This window comes from Pseudorca crassidens, chromosome 3, assembly GCF_039906515.1.
Source record: "Pseudorca crassidens isolate mPseCra1 chromosome 3, mPseCra1.hap1, whole genome shotgun sequence".
Lineage (NCBI taxonomy): Eukaryota > Metazoa > Chordata > Mammalia > Artiodactyla > Delphinidae > Pseudorca > Pseudorca crassidens.
In genome coordinates, this window is record NC_090298.1 from 43757358 (window position 1) to 43778133 (window position 20776).

A 20776-nucleotide genomic window follows, 5' to 3' on the forward strand; every position below is an offset into this window, starting at 1 on the left:
CAACTATACTTCAGTTAAAAAAAAAGATGTTTCAGGGGCTTCCCTGGTGGCGCAGCGGTTAAGAGTCTGCCTGCCAATGCAGGGTACACGGGTTCGAGCCCTGGTCGAGGAAGATCCCACATGCCGTGGAGCAACTAAGCCTGTGCGCCACAACTACTGAGCCTGTGCTCTAGAGTCCATTGAGCCACAACTACTGAAGCCCGCACACCTGGAGCCTGTGCTCTGTAACAAGAGAAACCACCACAATGATGATGGCCATTCTGACTGGTGTGAGATGATATCTCATTGTAGTTTTGATTTGTATTTCTCAATGAGAAGCCCGCACACCACAACGAAGAGTGGCCCCCGCTCGCCGCAATGCATGCAGCAACGAAGACGCGACACAGTCAAAAATAAATTAAAAAAAAAAAAAGATGTTTCAAAGTCCGAAACTGAGCTTTTGTTTGTTTGTTTTGTTTTTTTTTTGCAGTATGCGGGCCTCTCACTGTTGTGGCCTCTCCCGTTGCGGAGCACAGGCTCCGGACGCGCAGGCTCAGCGGCCATGGCTCACGGGCCCAGCCGCTCCGCGGCATGTGGGATCCTCCCGGACCGGGGCACGAACCCGTGTTCCCTGCATCGGCAGGAGGACTTCTCAACCACTGAGCCACCAGGGAAGCCCCGAAACTGAGCTTTTGATCCTCCCCCTCCCCAAACCTGCTCCTACCAGAGGTTTCCCCACTTCAGCTGCTCACACAACAGACCCTGAAGCCGTCCTTTCTCTCAATCTCTCTCTCTCTCTCTCCCTCCCCGTCTCTCTCTCCCCATCTCTCTCTTCCTCCCTCCCCTCCATCTCTCTCTCCCTCCCCTACCCCTTCTCTCTCTCTCCTTGTCTAATCCAGATGCTAATGCAGGTCACTTTCACCTTCACAACGTATCCCACATCTAAACACTTCTGGCCACCTTCATTGTCTTAACCCCGGTCTAAGTCTGTATCATCTCTCACCTGCAGTGTTACAACATTTCTGCTCCTGCCCACTTCAGTCAACTCTCACCCTTGCAGCCAGAATGATCCTGTTAAGTGTCAAGTCAGATCACATCATTCCTCCACTCAAAACCCTCAGAGGCCCCCTATATCATCAGCAGAAGCCAAGCACCTTCAAAAGCTTTTAAGACACTGCATAAACTGCTTCTTCATTATTTCTCTGTCCTCATCTACCACCAGGCTCCCCTTTGATTCCCTACATCCTGACTTAGTCACATTTGGTCTCTTTGCTGATCCTCAAATGTAGTCATCCTTCTGCCTCAGGGCCTTTGCACTTTATTCCAAATGTCCACACAACTCACTCCATTACCTCCCTTGGGGATTTGCACCCCTGTCACTTTCTCACTCAGGCCTACTCTGACAACTGTACTTAGAATGGCAATGTCCTCAGCATTCCCCATACCCTGTCCCTGCTGCATTTCCTCCATGGTATTTCCACCATATTCTATATTTTGTTTATGTGTCGTGTTTATTTTCTCCATCCCTCCATTAGAATGTCTGATCAATGAGAGGAGGAAGTTTTGTTTGCTTCTTTGCTTCTTAGAACACTCTGGCATTTGGATGACTCTCAGAAATATTTAACTAGATTAGTGAAGTAAAGAACAGCAGGTTCTTTCTTGAATGGAAATACAGAGGTATAGAGAATTATATACTTTCCCTCCCGCATCTCACCCTCATTCCCTTCTCAGCTTACATCTGCTGCTTATTTCTTAAACCTGATATTTCTTGGAAGTGGTATGACTAGGGACCACATTCCACTTTTGGTTTGCTGTGCTAGTTCTTGGACTAGAAGTGCACCTAGTATTGTAGGACATTGCATTTCACTAGTGGCAAATCCACTCCAATCTCTTTTCTGTGTCTTGAGTATGTACGTGGCTGGCATTCTCAGCTCACGTTAGAACCTCCCTGTTTGAAAAGCCACAATTGAGATTTGGGGTTCAGTATTCTGAAAGTCCATAACAAATACCCAAGTAAATCCATCTGCATTTTTCTAAGTATTTTTATATTATTGCTATTCACTCAGTGAAGCATATGATCATAATGTAGGTGCATGTTTCTCAAAGACATAATTCTCAAAGATGCATTAATTTTTATATTCTGATTTGCTTCTTGTCTGGATGACCCACTGATAGGCACCATAGGATGGAGAAAACAGAGGTACTAAGTAACTGGAATGCTTTGGGTAAGACCCTGAAGGAATGGGACACAGGATGAATATGTTTTGAAGGGAAAGTAGGGGCAGGTCAGAAGCTCAGAGTATAAATCCAGGCTGTTGGAGTAGCCAGGCAATAGTTGGTACCAGATACCAAGCCGAGTACTTCCGAATCTCATGGGACACGTCATGTGCAAAGAACTTCACAACCAACTGAGGCCCTAAAAAGGAGAGGAGGAAAAAAATAATAATACATAAAATAAAATAAAAAGGGGAGGGTAGTGGGCAGCAGAACAGGCACTGACTTAAAACAGCTTTTGAGTTTTGCTGTCAACTGGTGCAGAGTAGAGATGACATGCCCCCTAAAGTAGGCATAGGGTCAGCGGATGGGGTTGTGGCAGAAGGCTGGCAGGCAAACAGCTTCAGGGAAAGAAAGCACTCCATATTTCAGAGGGCTCTGTAAGTCTTCCCTGAGCGAAGCTGTCAGCCATGTCTGATGCAGTTCCCCTTCTTAAAGGCTGAGGGTGAGGATGAGAGCAATTCTGGGTTGGGAAGGTTGAGAACCTTTAGGTGAAACAATGGATGGGGTGGGAAGTCTCCCAGAGTCCGAGCTGCCTGTTGTTACTGTTTCTGCTGCAGCTGTTCTAGACAATGGTACTGAGCTTGCCCGAGTGTGGGTGTGTTCTTTCCCGACACCAACGAGGATAATGGCCCTCTTTTTAAATGGTTTGGACTTCATCATCACTCCTTGCACATTAGTATTCTCGAATCTTCTATTCTGGGGGACCTCCAGCCAACAACAAGCCCTCCCATTTCTGTACAATCGCCTTGTGGCTTGGGTTGGAATCCAACCCAGCAGAGGCAAGGGAGGAGATGCTTCACAAGGGCTAATTTTGTCCTTGCTGCTCCCTTCAGCCCTCCCCTCTGGACTTGCCTCTCTGCTGCTCTGGCCCCTGATCAGGCACTCTGCTTTGTCTTGGGGTCCCTGCCCACACTGTGGCCGTATGGATGAAGGAAGGTCAGGCTTCATTAAAAGAATGTCTCCACAGGTCGAGGTCTCCTCGTCTCACCACTCCCCTTTGCAGGCCAGTGACTTTCAAGGCCCCAGGCTGTCAAGAGGCTTCTTCAGGAAGACAAAGCCAGCCTGTGCAAGGCCAGGATCAGCACATATAAATTTGGCATTCTCGGGATGCTCTGGTAACATAACACAATCTGAGCTGGATTTGCTATACCTCTTTCCACATTATCTTTATCTTCAAAGGTCTCAAATCAAAGCAACACAGCAAAGAAGGAAAAACACTGATAGCAGGCTTCAGAACAATGCACTAACGTCTTTTCTGATCTATTGTGGCAGATTCCAAGGAAAACTGAAAATGACTAAAAGTAAAAGTCTAGGTTTTTAATGAAATATGAAAGTAAGAGATAAATCATGTCAAACAAGAAAGCTAAAAGTCCATTTAGGAAAGTTCTTTAAGTCTATGAAGGGGATTAACCAGACTTTAGGGACAAAGTGAAAAGAAAATGTATTAGTAAAATGATCAAATGTGAAAGGACACATTTATTTAGAGAGGCTTCTGGGAGAGACTATTGGATTTCTATCTTTGGTGATATATTGATACACAGATTGAATGCAACCCCAGAATAGGTAGCAATCTTGAAAAAGAAGAGCAAAGTTGGAGGACTCACACTTTCTGATTTCAAAATTTACTACAAGGCTACAGTAATCAAATCAGTGGGGTACTGGTGTAAGGACAGACTTAAAAATCAGTGGAACAGAATTGAAAGTCATGAAATATATCCTTCTATTTACACCACAATTTGTTTAGCCATCCGTCTGTTTATGGCTATTTGGATCCTTTCTGGTTTCTGGCTATTACAAACTAGGCCTCTATGAACACTTGTATACAAGCCTTTATATGGACAATGTGTTAACACATTGCGAAACAGTGCTCCAGACTTTTTCATCTTGCAAATCTGAACTCTATATCAATTATGCAACAACTCCCCTTTTTCCCTCCCCACAACCCCTAGTAACCACCATTTTATTCTCTGTTTCTATGAATTTGACTACTTTAGATACCTCATATTAGTAAATCATACAGTATTTATCTTTTTGTGACTGGTTTATTTCACTTAGCATAATGTCTTCAAGTTTCATTCATGCAGCATGTGACAGAATTGCTTTCCTTTTTAAGGCTGAATAATATTCCATTGTCTGCATATACCACACTCTGTTTATCCATTCATCTGTCCAGGGACATGTGGGTTGTTTCAGCCTTTTGGCTAGTATGAAATAGTGCTGCTAGGAACATGGGTGTGCAAATCTCTCTCTCTCTCATGGGTGTGCAAGCTTTTAAAGAAACTGCCAGACTATTACCTAAAGTGGTTATACCGAATTATATTCCAACCAGTAGTGTATGAAAGTTTCAGTTCTTCTACATCCTCATCATTATTTGGTATGACCAGTCTTATTAATTTTAGCTTTTTTTTTTTTTTTTTTTTTTTGCGGTACGTGGGCCCCTCACTGTTGTGGCCTCTCCTGTTGCAGAGCACTGGCTCCGGACGTGCAGGCTCAGTGGCCATGGCTCACGGGCCCAGCCACTCCACAGCATGTGGGATCTTCCTGGACCAGGGCACGAACCCATGTGCCCTGCATCGGCAGGTGGACTCTCAACCACTGCGCCACCAGGGAAGCCCAATTTTAGCTATTCTTATAGGTGTGCAGTGGTATCTCATTGTGCTTTTAATTTGCACTTTCCTAATAACTAATGATATTGAGGATTTTCCATGTGCTAAGTGCTATCTTTGTATCTTCTTTGGAAAGGTTGAGGACCTTTAGGTGAAACAATGGATGGGGTGGAAACTCTCCCAAAGTCAGAGCTGCTTGCTGTTACTATCTCTGTGGCAGCTGTTCTAGACAATGGTACTAAAGGGCTGAATGTGGGTGTATTTCTTCTTGATATTGACAATGATCATGGTCTTCTTTTTCAACATTTTGGACCTTACCATCTATTCAACTCTTCTGTACATTTTTGAAATTGTGTTGTTTATTTTCTTATTACTGAGTTTGAGAGTTCTTTATATATTTTTGATACAAATCCTTTATTAGATATGTCATTTTAAATATTTTCTTCCAGTTTGTACCTTGTCTGTCATTTTCTTAATGATGTCTTTAAAGAGCACAAGTTTTAATTTTTATGAAGTTATCAGTGTTTTCTTTTATTGATCATATCTTTGGTGTCATATCCAAAAAGTTTTTGCCTAACCCAAGGTCACAAATATTTTTCCTGTGTTTTCTTCTAGAAATTTTGTACTTGTAGGTTTTACCTTTAAGTCTATGATCCATTTGACTTAACTTTTGTATACTGCACAAAATGTGGATCAAAGTTCATATTTTTTAACATGACTATCTAATTATTCCAGCAATTTTCTCCACTGAATTGTCTTTGTATCTTTTTTTTTTTTTTTTTTTTGCGGTACGCGGGCCTCTCACTGTTATGGCCTCTCCCGTTGCGGTGCACAGGCTCCGGACGCGCAGGCTCAGCGGCCATGGCTCACGGGCCCAGCCGCTCCGCGGCATGTGGGATCTTCCTGGCCCGGGGCACGAACCCGTGTCCCCTGCATCGGCAGGCGGACTCTCAACCACTGTGCCACCAGGGAAGCCCTGTATCTTTGTTGAAAGTAAGTTGTCTATATGTGAGTGGGTCTATTTCTGGACCCTCTATTCTCTATTGATCTATCTTTACACCATTGCTACAATATCTTCATACTGTAGCTTTGTAAATCTTGAAATCAGTTAGCATTAGTCTTCTAACTTTGTTTTTTTTCAAAGTTGATCTGGTTATCCTAGGTCCTTTGCACTTTCATATAAATTTTAGAATTTTAGTCAATTTTTATAAAAAAAGTCTACTGGAACTTTGATTCGAATTGCATTGAATCTGTAGATCCTTTTAGGGAGAATGGACATCTTAGCTATATTGAATCATCTGATGCATGAATACGATACAGCTTTCCATTTATTTTGATCTTTAATTTCTCTCAGTGATGTTTTGCACTTTTTATTGCACAGGTCTTACATATCTTTATCAGATTTATCCCTTTGATTCCATATTTTTAATGGTATTTAAAATTTTTTCAATTTCCAATTATTCATTGCTAATTTGGTCTGGTTTTTAACTTTTAGATTTATCTTATTAGATGCTTCTGTCTCCCCTTTCATTACTAAATGGGTAAGCAGCTCAAAAGTGCTTGTTTATTTTGAGAAACTTATTGGCCAAATATTAGGCATGCAGGTCTGGGAAAAGAAAAATTCACCACAAGGTTTTTTTCACTACCTTAGTACAGGCAGAATCTCTTCCCTGTATCTTTGGATAAGGAGAACACATCTCTGCAGTTCTTTTCTGGGGCTTCCTGATTTTCTATTGCTGCAAACAAAACCCACAGAGACTGAGCTCCTGGCACAAATGCTACCAGTTTTCTAATCACTTGGCTTTGGCCGCTGAAGGTCACTGAGCTTCCTGGCAGGAAGTGGGGCACAGACGGCAGGTGGCCTGCCAGAGCAGCTGAAAAGATCTCTATCCACGGCAGATTGTATATCACCAACGCTCTGTGACAGCACTGCATACCTGCCAGCCTCAGGGCGGGCTGATTAGGGTCATTTAGGTTTTGTCTTCAAGCATAATCCTTAGAGCTGTCAGCAGCATCCACGATGCTAAAATAAAGAATCGTGTGCAGGAAATGGCAGAGAAGACCCAAATGGGTGCCCCTGCCGGCAGGGAAGGCTAGGACATCATGGATATTGTTCAACCCCAGGACAACCTGATTCAGGAATACTGAATAAGAAAATGCAAATATGTTCAGTGGAGTTCATGGTGCTCTGAAGACATCTAGGGCTAACATACAGAGGAGAGCTCAGAGGTGATCTCCAAGTGCTACAGGTGAGTTTCAATGAGATGGTCCATTTTTTTCCAAAAGCATCTGAACCACAGACTATTTAAGAGCAGAACATGTTGAGATTTATTTACTGATGTGCTTGGCATGGTGTCTGCCTGACAAAGGCCACAGAAACTTAGTAGAAAGCTTCACAGAGGACATCACTGGCTTTTGTAAAACATTATACTCAGGACTAGAAACTTTATATTAAGTAGAATTGGAGATGTTAAATTAGTATAATTTCAGGAGCAACAGAAAGGCATTCCATGCTCCCAGCCCACTGTACTCATCTATGCCTGAAATTTCACAACTACCTTTGCTTCCTTTTTACCTACTGTGAGGCTGATACCTTTGGTAGGAGGAAAAGTTATTAAGCCTTATCAGTCATTTAAACACCCCTGTGAATGAATTTATGAGAAAGCATTTTTTTTTTCTGGCCCTTTGGGAATGTATCATAAGAGTGATGAAGAAGCTGGAAGTCTGACTAAAGACACTTGAAATTTCACATAGGTCCAGCTCTGTAAAAGCCATGTAGAAGTATCAAAGGACACTATCAAGAAAGTGAAAAGACAACCCACAGAATAGGAAAAAATATTTGAAAATCACATATCTGATAAGGGTGTAGTATCTGGAATAGAACTCTTACAACTCAACAATGAAAGAACAAAAAGCCAATTAAAACTATGGGCAAAGGAATTGAATAGACATTGCTCCAAAGAAGATATAAAAATGGTCAATAAGCACTGAAAAAAATGCTTAACATTAGGGGAATGCAAGTCAAAAGCACAATAAGATACCACTTTACCTTCCACTAGGATGGCTATAATAAAAAAAAGAAAATTAACAAAGTGTTGGTAAGGATGTAGAGAAATTGGAACCCTCATACATTGCTGGTAAGAATGCAAAACAGTGCAGGTACTTGTGGAAACAGTTTGAAGGTTTCTCAGAAAGTTAACATAGAAATACCATATGACACAGCAATTCTACTCCTAGGTATATACACAAAAGAACTGAAAACAGATATTCAAACAAAAATTTGTACATGAATGTTTATAGCAGAACTATTCACAACAGCTGAAATGTCTAAAGAGCTCAAATGTCCATCAACTGAAGAATGGATAAACAAAACATGGCACATCCATACAGTATATAAAAAGGAATGAAGTACCAATACATGCTACACATGGATGCACCTTGAAAACATTATGGTAAGTGAAAAAAGCCAGACACAAAAGCCACACATTGCATGATTCCATTTATATGAAATATCTAGAATATGCAAGTCCATAAAGACAGAAAGCAGATTAGTGGTTGCCAGGGGCTGGAGTGAAAGGGGGATGGGGAGTAACTGCTTAAGGGGCTTGAGGTTTCCTTATGGAGTGATGAAAATGTTCTAGAATTAGACAGTGGTGATGGTTGCACAATGTTATAAATGTACAAAAAGCCACAAAAGCCATCTGTACACTTTCAGATGGTTAAAATGGTAAATTTTATGTATATGAATTTTACCTAAACAAAAAAATAAGTCATGTAGAAACTCCATGCATCGTTTGGCTAATGCTAGGCAAAACCAATCTTTGCAAGTGACCATTCCTAGAGAGACAATCCTGTGTTATGGGTGATGTCTAGAGAACATGTCACCAGCCCAGTTACTGCAAAGCCTAGTTAGGCAACAGAGCTTCAAAAGTGTAACTCTTTTTATTCTTCCTGCTATACTGTCAGACTGCAACATAGGAATTCGAACCAGAGTGAAGGAAGATGGGCAAGAGAAATAGATTTTCATCACCAGAAACATAAAGGCTATGAAGCTGAATCAATTTGTCACAGTTGAGGGAACTGCCGGGAACGAGACCTTGATACAGGACAAGCAGAGAGGGCCTTGTTGTCTACCTCTGAAACAAATGCTTTCTCTCCTGTCATCCCCAGCTCCTAGTCCTTGGGCTTTAAAGTATACACACAGCTACTTACACAGAAATCAAGTCAGCTGTATACATATACTTCATAATCTGAAAAGTTATTTGAGGTTTGTCCAGATATTAGAAAGATTTCCTCCTCTCTCTCCTTTTGGTTGAGACTTTTTTTGAAACTGGGAAAAACAAAATGAAATTCAGTACTGCTGAATCAGAGAGAAAGTTCATTGCAAGTACTTTGACTAAATTTGGTGATGCAGCTAGTGGTTCTATAACTTAATCTCTACCGATAGAACCACAGTTAAAGGCACTGTATGAAAGGTTTTTTTTTTTTTGTTTTTGTTCTAGTTCTTCCCCATGAAAACTTGTTTGGCTAGACCAGATGAGTCAAGGGTCATGGGGTTGGTGGTTGTATGGACCACTCAGTTTCTCTCCAACTGTCCCCTAGGCAGCCATCTGGAAAAGAGCATCAGGTGAGTTTACCATGAAGGCTGTAAAAAAATACATTTTAGATCTCGATGATGGACTAATAACTATCGGTCATCTTTATATGTTAAGAAAGGCATGCATCTCCAGGCAGCAATTGTTCAGTACTCTATATATTTGTGGTAAATGAATGTTTCAGGTTATGAAGAAGACATGGAGGCCGCTGCAAGTTCTACAACTGGGATGAAATAATTTCTCCCCACATCAGGCTGGTACTCTAGTCCACTTATAATATAAAGACGTTCTGAACAGCAATAGGGCCAATTTACAGTTGAGATTATAAATTGAATCTGATGGAAGCTGAAAAAAAGTGGCATGCAGACATTGGTTTAAAAGATCATCCATGTTGGAAAAACTCCTCCCCAGATCATTACATTACAGTCTAAAGAACAATTTTAAAAAATATCTTGGCTACATGAAGAAAGAAATAAGATTCCTATTAGGTTATTAGGTATATAACCTAATTTTAGAAATAAAAGAATTCTATCTCATGACACAATTTAAAAAATACTCTAAGTCCTCTCTTTAGGGGTCACCCTTAACCAGGTGATCCCTGGTTGTTCAGGGTATTACAATAACACAAAATCAATTGTCAAAAATTATTGAGGCAGAAAAAAAATTATTGAGGCACTTCACTATTTGCCAGTTAGATTTACTTAATCTTGCTCTTATTGGAATCCATCAGTCTGCAACCTTCCAGGGGACAAAATTCCCTTTGCTGGACGTGAACCAGTAGTCTGGTGGGAAAGTGTGGGGTCCTGGGTTCTCCTGATGCTGGTTTCCAATAAAGCTATGGCAAGTTGTTTTAGCTCTGGGCCCCGTGGATGGTTCTCGTTCTGAGTCCTAGTTCTTTCATTAATCAAACAGGCTTCAAATTTACTCCTTTTTTTTTTTTTTTTTTTTTTTTTGCGGTACGTGGGCCTCTCACTGTTGTGGCCTCTCCCGTTGCGGAGCACAGGCTCCGGACGCGCAGGCTCAGCGGCCATGGCCCACGGGCTCAGCCGCTCCGCGGCACGTGGGATCCTCCCGGACCGGGGCACGAACCCGCGTCCTCTGCATCGGCAGGCGGACTCTCAACCACTGCGCCACCAGGGAAGCTCCTACTCCTCCTTTTTAATTCTGTGATTTTTGACATTTGCAAAAATAAAAAATTCATCATGTTTGTGAATTCTTTCCATAAATGGGAACCACATTTGTCAAATGAGTTCTAAACCAGGGAACTTAGTAAAAGGACTCCTGGGTATCCCCTTGTACTCAGCCCATCTGTCATCACACATGAAGAATCTGAGACTGTGGCTTCCTCCCAGTAGGATCCGGGTCTAGTCACTAGGCAGGAAAATTCTTCTGGTCTTTCCAAAACTTTTTCATGGACAATGCACGTGGGACAACTCACCGTGGAGTTAAATTTATATGTAAGTTTATACAATTAAACCTCAAAGTAAATTCCTTAAAAATCACATTTGTTTGCTTATTGTTAACAGATCCTAGGAAAATATCTGCATTTTTCTTTAAAGCCACAGATAATCTAATTAACTTAAAAACTGCACGTTCAAAGCAAAACAAATAAAACAAAATAAACATTTAAAGAGCCACATATGATAATTTCAGAGAGGACTAGACAGCGAGGCCATAAAGACAGCAATGTATTGCTCATGAATTGTCTCTCCCACTGTCTTCCCATTCTAGGCCGGAGGACTACAGAAGTGTCTTACCATCCTTAGGTGTTTGTTAAATGAATGGCAATGTCCAGAAGTACAGAAAACCCTAGGCACTGAGTGATGCTAAAGGGATCTGAAGTGTTTTTTAGGTGAGAATACTGCTTTTATTTGGCAAGGTTTGAGAATATGATGGTTCTAAAAATTCAAACACAACCCCAGAGACTTTTTAGGGTCAACTTTTTAAACTAGGATTGGGGAGAGTATTTATAATAAGCACTGTTGGAAAAATACTATTAATAAGGAAAAATGGTCTTGGATATTCTCACCTCCTATTACTGGCAGCTCCTTGGCATTCAGTGTTCTAAAGATCATGCTACCTTTCCCTTCAAAGCCTGATTTCAGGAAAGGATTTGGCAAATTTATTCTCCTTGAGTGTCAGTAGTTGAAAGAGTTGATTGTGATACATTAATCTATTTTTCAACTGACAGAAAAGGTTTAATATGCTAGAATAGCTCTTCTGTTTACTTTTTAATATGAATTAAAAGTAATATATTTCTAATTGTAGAATTAAAGACATCAGTTAAAGCATGGAAAGATGTAATTTTGTAGGGGAAGAAATACTTTCCAGCAGAACTAGACTGTTTACTTCATCTATTTTTATTTAAGGCCTGGTAATTGATTATCCAGTAGTATTTTGGCCTTCCTACATATTAAGAATAGCTAGTACCAACAAAGCAAGTGGATGCCTGTAATCAAAATAGGCAATTCCCAATGAACCCATGAATTTTACCCTGCAAATCTCTCAGCAGCTTGCTCTGTAAGCAGGCTAAATTAGATACTTAAATACCAATCTGTGTTTGCAAAGAGGCAAAGTTTAATTGCTTCTTTGTTGAAATAAATATAGCCATTCTGCATTCTTAGGACTAAATAGATTCTTTATGATAGTTAATATAAGTTCTATACTTTTACAATAATCTTTGGGCTATGTTATCATTAAAATTTCCATTAAATCATTACCTAATGGAGATAAAAAAGATAGTTTGTACTTTTTTAGAACTGTGTGTATGGATACATTCTCTGTTTCCCCTTTCCCATTTCCCTCTAAATTTCTTCCACCTAAGCAACTTAATACTCTATCAATATGTTTAATTCATCTCAAGATATTTGTCCAGAAATGTGTGTTAGAAGCAGATTGGCTATTTGAATACTGTGAACTGGCCCCATTTCTGCAAACTTCCCTTTTCAGTGCCTTGCGCCTACACTGTGTTGTAGATTCACAAGCTGCCTACCGTATACAAGCCTGATCTTCTTGTTTTGTTTTAGATTCAAAATTCCTAACAGGAAAGTAACTATTACTGTAACCAATCTCAGGGTCTTGTTACTTTGCTTTATAAATTCCTAAACTTTTCCTGATGTAGAAAGTATGCAAGGCTCAGGTTAGGTCAACAACAAAGTCAAGGTTAACTGTGGGAGAGTGACATGGGAAAGAACCTAACTAGTCCAAACATTAAAACATCAATAGGGAAGGACATCGCGGGCGGGGCACTGACTCAGCAGAGAAGCTTCTGGACGCTGGAATCTAGCTCACAGTTTGGGTGAACATAAAGGGACCCAGAGCAGACTTCCCTGCTTCGCCTGAACTCTAGAAGGAACCAGAGCCTTGGTACCAGCAGAGGCCTCTTGTGCCCATTCGCCCCCTTGGAGAGTCCAGATGAATTTGGGCTGTGCCATGTTGCTTGTGGGATCTTAGTTCCCTGACCAGGGATCAAACCCAGGCCCCGGCAGTGAAAGTGCCGAGTCCTAACCACTGGACTATCAGCATATTCCAGAGAATTTTAGATTATCAACAGGGCCTGATCCAAAAAGTAGCACATTGATCAGGAAACTTGCACAAGCCTCTTAGATAGCCTAATCTACCAGAGGGCAGAGAGCAGAAGCAAGAAGAACTACAATCCTGCAGCCTGTAGAACATAAACCACATTCACAGAAAGACAGACAAGATGAAAAGGCAGAGGGCTATGTACCAGATGAAGGAACAAGATAAAACCCCAGAAAAACAACTAAATGAAGTGGAGATAAGCAACCTTCCAGAAAAAGAATTCAGAATAATGATAGTGAAGATGATCCAGGACCTCGGAAAAAGAATGGAGGCAAAGATTGAGAAGATGCAAGAAATGTTTAACAAAGATCTAGAAGAATTAAAGAACAAACAGAGAAGAACAATACAATAACTGAAATGAAAAATACACTAGAAGGAATCAATAGCAGAATAACTGAGGCAGAAGAACGGATAAGTGACCTGGAAGACAGAATGGTGGAATTCACTGCTGTGGAACAGAATAAAGAAAAAATAATCAAAAGAAATGAAGACAGCCTAAGAGACCTCTGGGGCAACAATAAACGCAACAACATTCACATTATAGAGGTCCCAGAAGGAGAAGAGAGAGAAAAAGGACCAGAGAAAATCTTTGAAGAGATGATAGTCAAAAACTTCCCTAACATGGAAAAGGAAACAGCCACCCAAGTCCAGGAAGTGCAGAGAGTCCCATACAGGATAAACCCAAGGAGAAACACGCCAAGACACACAGTAATCAAACTGGCAAAAATTAAAGACAAAGAAAAATTATTCAAAGCAGCAAGGGAAAAATGACAAATAACATACAAGGGAACTCGCATAAGGTTAACAGCTGATTTCTCAGCAGAAACTCTACAAGCCAGAAGGGAGTGACATGATATACTTAAAGTGATGAAAGGAAAGAACCTACAACCAATATTACTCTACCCAGCAAGGATCTCATTCAGATTCGATGGAGAAATCAAAAGCTTTACAGACAAGCAAAAGCTAAGAGAATTCAGCACCACCAAACCAACTCTACAACAAATGCTAAAGGAACTTCTCTAAGTGGGAAACACAAGAGAAGAAAGAACCTACAAAAACAAACCCAAGGGCTTCCCTGGTGGCGCAGTGGTTGAGAGTCCGCCTGCCGATGTAGGGGACACGGGTTCGTGCCCCGGTCCAGGAAGATCCCACATGCCGCGGAGTGGCTGGGCCCGTGAGCCATGGCCGCTGAGCCTGCGTGTCCAGAGCCTGTGCTCCGCAATGGGATAGGCCGCAACAGTGAGAGGCTCACGTACTGCAAAAAACAAAACAAAACAAAAAAAAAAACCCAAAACAATTAAGAAAATGGTCATAGGAACATACATATCAATAATTACCTTAAATGTGAATGGATTTAATGCTCCAACCAAAAGACACAGGCTTGCTGAATGGATACAAAGACAAGACCCATATATATGCTGTCTACAAGAGACCCACTTCAGACCTAGGGACACATTCAGACAGAAAGTGAGGGGATGGAAAAAGATATTCCATGCAAATGGAAATCAAAAGAAAGCTGGAGTAGCAATACTCATATCACATAAAATAGACTTTAAAATAAAGAATGTTACAAGAGACAATGAAGGACACTACATAATGATCAAGGGATCAATCCAACAAGAAGATATAACAATTATAAATATATATGCACCCAACATAGGAGCACCTCAATACATAAGGCAACAGCTAAAGGCCATAAAAGAGGAAATTGGCAGTAACACAATAATAGTGGGGGACTTTAACACCTCACTTACACCAATGGACAGATCATCCAAAATGAAAATAAATAAGGAAACAGAAGCTTTAAATGACATAATAGACCAGATGGATTTAATTGATAGTTATAGGACATTCCATCCCAAAACAGCAGATTACACTTTCTTCTCAAGTGCACACAGAACATTCTCCAGGATAGATCACATCTTGGGTCACAAATCAAGCTTCAGTAAATTTAAGAAAATTGAAAACATATCAAGCGTCTTTTCTGACCACAACACTATGAGATTAGAAATGAATTACAGGGAAAAAAATGTAAAAAACAAAAACACATGGAGGTTAAACAATAGGTTACTAAATAACCAAGAGATCACTGAAGAAATCAAAGAGGAAATCAAAAAATACCTAGAGAAAAATGACAATGAAAACACGATGATCCAAAACCTATGGGATGCAGCGAAAGCTGTTCTAAGAGGGAAGTTGATAGCTATACAAGCCTACCTCAAGAAACAAGAAAAATCTCAAATAAACAATCTAACCTTATACCTAAAGGAACTAGAGAAAGAAGAACAAACAACACCCAAAGTTAGCAGAAGGAAAGAAATCATAAAGATCAGAGCAGAAATACATGAAATAGAAACAAAGAAAACAACAGCAAAGATCAATAAAACTAAAAGCTGGTTCTTTGAGAAGATAAACAAAATTGATAATTGATTAGCCAGACACATCAAGAAAAAGAGGGAGAGGACTCAAATTAATAAAATTAGAAATGAAAAAGGAGAGGTTACAATGGACACCGCAGAAACATAAAGCATCATAAGAGACTACTACAAGCAACTCTATGCCAATAAAAAGGACAACCTGGAAGAAATGGACAAATTCTTAGAAAGGTATAACCTTCCAAGACTGAACCAGGAAGAAATAGAAAATATGAAAAGACCAATCACAAGTAATAAAATTGAAACTGTGATTAAAAATCTTCCAACAAACAAAAGCCCAGGACCAGACAGCTTCATAGGTGAAGTCTATCAAACATTTAGAGAAGAGCTAACACCCATCCTTCTCAAACTCTTCAAAAAATTTGCAGAGGAAGGAACACTCCCAAACTCATTCTACAAGGCCACCATCACCCTGATACCAAAACCAAACAAAGTTACTACAAAAAAAGAAAATTACAGACCAATAACACTGATGAATATATGTGCAAAAATCCTCAACAAAATACTAGCAAACAGAATCCAACAGCACATTAAAAGGATCATATACCATGATCAAGTGGGATTTATCCCAGGGATGCAAGGATTCAATATACACAAATCAATCAATGTGATACATCATATTAACAAACTGAAGAATAAAAACCATATGATCATCTCAATAGATGCAGAAAAAGCTTTTGACAAAATTCAACACCTGTTTATGATAAAAACTCTCCAGAAAGTGGGCATAGAGGGAACCCACCTCGACATAATAAAGGCCATATTCGACAAATCCACAGCAAACATCATTCTCAGTGGAGAAAAACTGAAAGCATTTCCAACAAGATCAGGAAGAAGACAAGGATGTCCACTCTCACCACTCTTATTCAACATAGTTTTGGAAGTCCTAGCGACGACAATCAGAGAAGAAAAAAAATAAAAGGAATACAAATTGGAAAAGAAGAAGTAAAACTGTCACTGTTAGCAGATGACATGATACTAAACATAGAGAATCCTAAAGATGCCACCAGCAAACTACTGGAGCTAATAATGAATTTGGCAAAGTATCAGGATACAAAATTAATGCACAGAAGTCTCTTGCATTCCTATACACTAATGATGAAAAGTCTGAAAGAGAAATTAAGGAAACACTCCCATTTACCATTGCAACAAAAAGAATAAAATACCTAGGGATAAACCTACCTAGGGAGACAAAAGACCTGGATGCAGAAAAGTATAAGACACTGATGAAAGAAATTAAAGATGATACAAACGGATGGAGAGATATACCACGTTCTTAGATTGGAAGAATCAATACTGTGAAAATGACTATGCTACCCAAAGCAATCTACAGATTCAATGCAATCCGTATCAAATTACCAATGGTATTTTTTACAGAAGTAGAACAAAAAATCCTAAAATTTGTATGGAGACACAAAAGACCCCAAATAGCCAAAGCAGTCTTGAGGGAAAAAAACAGAGCTGGAGGAATCAGACTCCCTGACTTCAAACTATACTACAAAGCCACAGTAATCAAGACAATATGGTACCAGTACAAAAACAGAAACATAGATCAATGGAACAAGATAGAAATCCCAGAGATAAACCCATGCACCTATGGTCAACTAATCTATGACAAATGAGGCAAGGATATACAATGGAGAAAAGACAGTCTCTTCAATAAGTGGTGCCAGGAAAACGGGACAGCTACATGTAAAAGGATGAAATTAGAACATTCTCTAACACCATACACAAAAATAAACTCAAAATGGATTAGAGACCTAAATGTAAGACCAGACACTATAAAACTCTTAGAGGAAAACATAGGAAGAACACTCTTTGACATAAATCACAGCAAGATCTTTTTTGATCCACCTCCTAGAGTAATGGAAATAAAAACAAAAATAAACAAATGGGACCTAATGAAACTTAAAAGCTTTTGCACAGCAAAGGAAACCATAAACAAGACAAAAAGACAACCCTCAGAATGGGAGAAAATATTTGCAAATGAATCAACGGACAAAGGGTTAATCTCCAAAATATATAAACAGCCCATGCAGCTCAATATTAAAAAAACAAATAACCCAATCCAAAAATGGGTAGAAGACCTAAATAGACATTTCTCCAAAGAAGACATACAGATGGCCAAGAAGCACATGAAAAGCTGCTCAACATCACTAATTATTAGAGAAATGCAAATGAAAACTGCAATGTGGTATCACCTCACACCAGTTAGAATGGGCATCATCAGAAAATCTACAAACAACAAATGCTGGAGAGGGTGTGGAGAAAATGGAAACTTCTTGCACTGTTGGTGGGCAAGTAAATTGATACAGCCACTATGGAGAACAGTATAGAGGTTCCTTAAAAAACTAAAAATAGAATTACCGTATGATCCAGCAATTCCACTACTGGGCATATACCCAGAGAAAACCATAATTCAAAAAGACACATGCACCTCAATGTTCATTGCAGCACTATTTACAATAGCCAGGTCATGGAAGCAACCTAAATGCCCATCGACAGACGAATGGATAAAGAAGATGTGGTATATATATACAATGGAATATTACTCAGCCATAAAAAGGAATGAAATTGGGTCATTTGTTGAGACGTGGATGGATCTAGAGACTGTCATACAGAGTGAAGTAAGTCAAATAGAAAAACAAATATCGTATATTAACGCATATATGTGAAACCTAGAAAAATGGTACAGATGAACTGGTTTGCAGGGAAGAAATAGAGACAGAGATGTAGAGAACAAACGTATGGACACCAAAGGGGGAAAGCCGTGGGGGTGTGGGGGGGTGCTGTGATTAATTGGGCGATTGCGATTGACATGTAGAAACTAATGTGTATAAAATTGATGACTAATAAGAGCCTGCTGTATAAAAAAAAGAGAGAAAAAGAAATACCGTATGCTAACACATACATATAGAATTTTAAAAAGCGGTACTGATGAACCTTGTGGCAGGGCAGGAATAAAGATGCAGACATAGAGAATGGACTTGAGGACGTTGGGGGGAAGGGGAAGCTGGGATGAAGGGAGAGATTGGCATGGACATATATACACTACCAAATGTAAAATAGATAGCTAGTGGGAAGCAGCTGCACAGCACACGGAGATCAGCTCGGTGCTTTGTGACCACCTAGAGGGATGGGATAGGGAGGGTGGGAGGGAGGCTCAAGAGGGAGGGGATGTGGGGATATATGTATATGTATAGGTGATTCACCTTGTTGTACAGTAGAAACTAACACAACATTGTAAAGCATTTATACTCCAATAAAGATGTGAAAAAAAATTTTTAAAAAAACATCAATAGGCAACTTAGACCAACTTTAACATTACCCATCACCTCAGTACGTATGCATTTAATATATTTTGCTAATAGACTCTTAAGACCCTTGGGACTTCCCTGGTGGTGCAATGCTTAAGAATCTGCCTGTCAATGCAGGGGACATGGGTTCGAGCCCTGGTCCGGGAAGATCCCACATGCCACAGGGCAACTAAGCCCGTGCACCACAACTACTGAGCCTGAGCTCTAGAGCCCGCGAGCCACAACTACTGAGCCCTCGCACCACAACGGCTGAAGCCCGTGTGCCTAGAACCTGTGCTCTGCAACGAGAAGCCACTGCAATGATAAGCCCACACACCGCAATGAAGAGTAGCCCCTGCTCACCGCAACTAGAGAAAGCCCGCATGCAGCAATGAAGACCCAACACGGCCAAAAATAAATAAATAAATAATTGTACAAAAAAATATATAGACTCTAAGACTCTCAATATCTGCTTTTTCCTTTTGCTTCAGAGTGGGGATTTCATTACTCTTAAAGTACTGTATTTTCTGCTGGGATAATTCTGTTCTTGGCCTCTGGAACAGCTCATAAATTACATCTCCTGAATTACCGAGTACAACAGTTAACAAAATGGTTTCCTATTCCCTGGAAGCCCAGGTAGAAATGGCTACTTACAGAAGTGATTTCGTATAGAACTTTTGCTTTAGGTACAGAGCAGCAGTGGACTGATGAGCTTTTTCCTTTACATTTGGAATTCTGTTTATTTTGGCTCTATTAATTCATGCATATGAGAAAAATGCAGCCCCAAGCTTATGTCACCAAGGCTAACTGTGTCAGAGAGAGATGAGGGCAAGCTTTCAGAGCCTCAGCATCTCTTGGCCATATATCCATCGGACACAGCCACTCTGCTATTCCAAGCCTATTCCTGTGCTTGAACAAGGAATACCTTCACACATGGGATAGAGTCTTGTAAGAACACACTTGGCATCACTTCCACACATGATTTCCTGTTCAGGGTTTGTCAGGTTAACTTAATCTCAGAGGATTCCAGTGCTTCCAGTGTAGGAAAAAATTTATTATAACCAAATAATTTGTGGGACTCTTAGGCTGAACAACAAAAAAACGTAAATAATTTTCTTTATTGAAGAGCCATTAATAAATATGAGCATTCATTGTGATTCTTTAAGAGTGGAGGAGGATCATTTTCCACAGATGTTTGATCTTGGAAGACTTTTCTTTATTCAGAATATTTCTAAAAATCTCATGTTCTGCAAGGAATAAAGCCACAGTCAAATTTTGACTGAAAGCTTGTTTCAGACACTGACACTCACTCCAGCACAAATCAGAACCTTGATTTTGCTGGCCTGGTTGAATTCCATGAGCAATGTGACTTTGGACCAGATCCACAGCCAGTTCCAGTATCCTATCACGAAAAGACTGTCATCAGTCTATGAGATAAGGTGTGCACATGTGCTTTTTAAAATCTAAAGCTCATTAAGTAACCTCAAAAGGGTTATTGTTATTTGATTATTAAGAGCTTCATCAAGTCCCAGCAGAACTGAAGATTCATGGGAGAAAGAGAAGTCTGTTGGAAAGCACAGCCATTGGCAACAGGGACAAATTCCTTGAACTATTAAGTATGCAACTCTAATTCCCTGGCTTCCCTGAAGAGCCTCTTATGAGGAACTTACCTAAGTTTTTGCACCATATCTTAGGGGTACTATAGTGTTGCTACTATGATGTCAAAAATTATTTTGATTATTTAAACAAAAACAATATTTTTAAATCTTCAAGGGATGTTAGAATATTTAGGTTGATGTTTTCTGGTACAAAGAGGTTTAAACCAGAAGAGAAGAGTTGATATCTCCTGACTTGACTCTGGTCTGGCAAGAACTTTTATTGGCAGGACTTTGAGGCTGCTTCCTATTCTGTATCCACAGGGCTAGAGGTGAAAAAAGGTAATATAAGGATGGGACAACCTACTCAGTCTAAGACCAGGTCAGGCCAATTCTAGCCTTAGGTCCAGA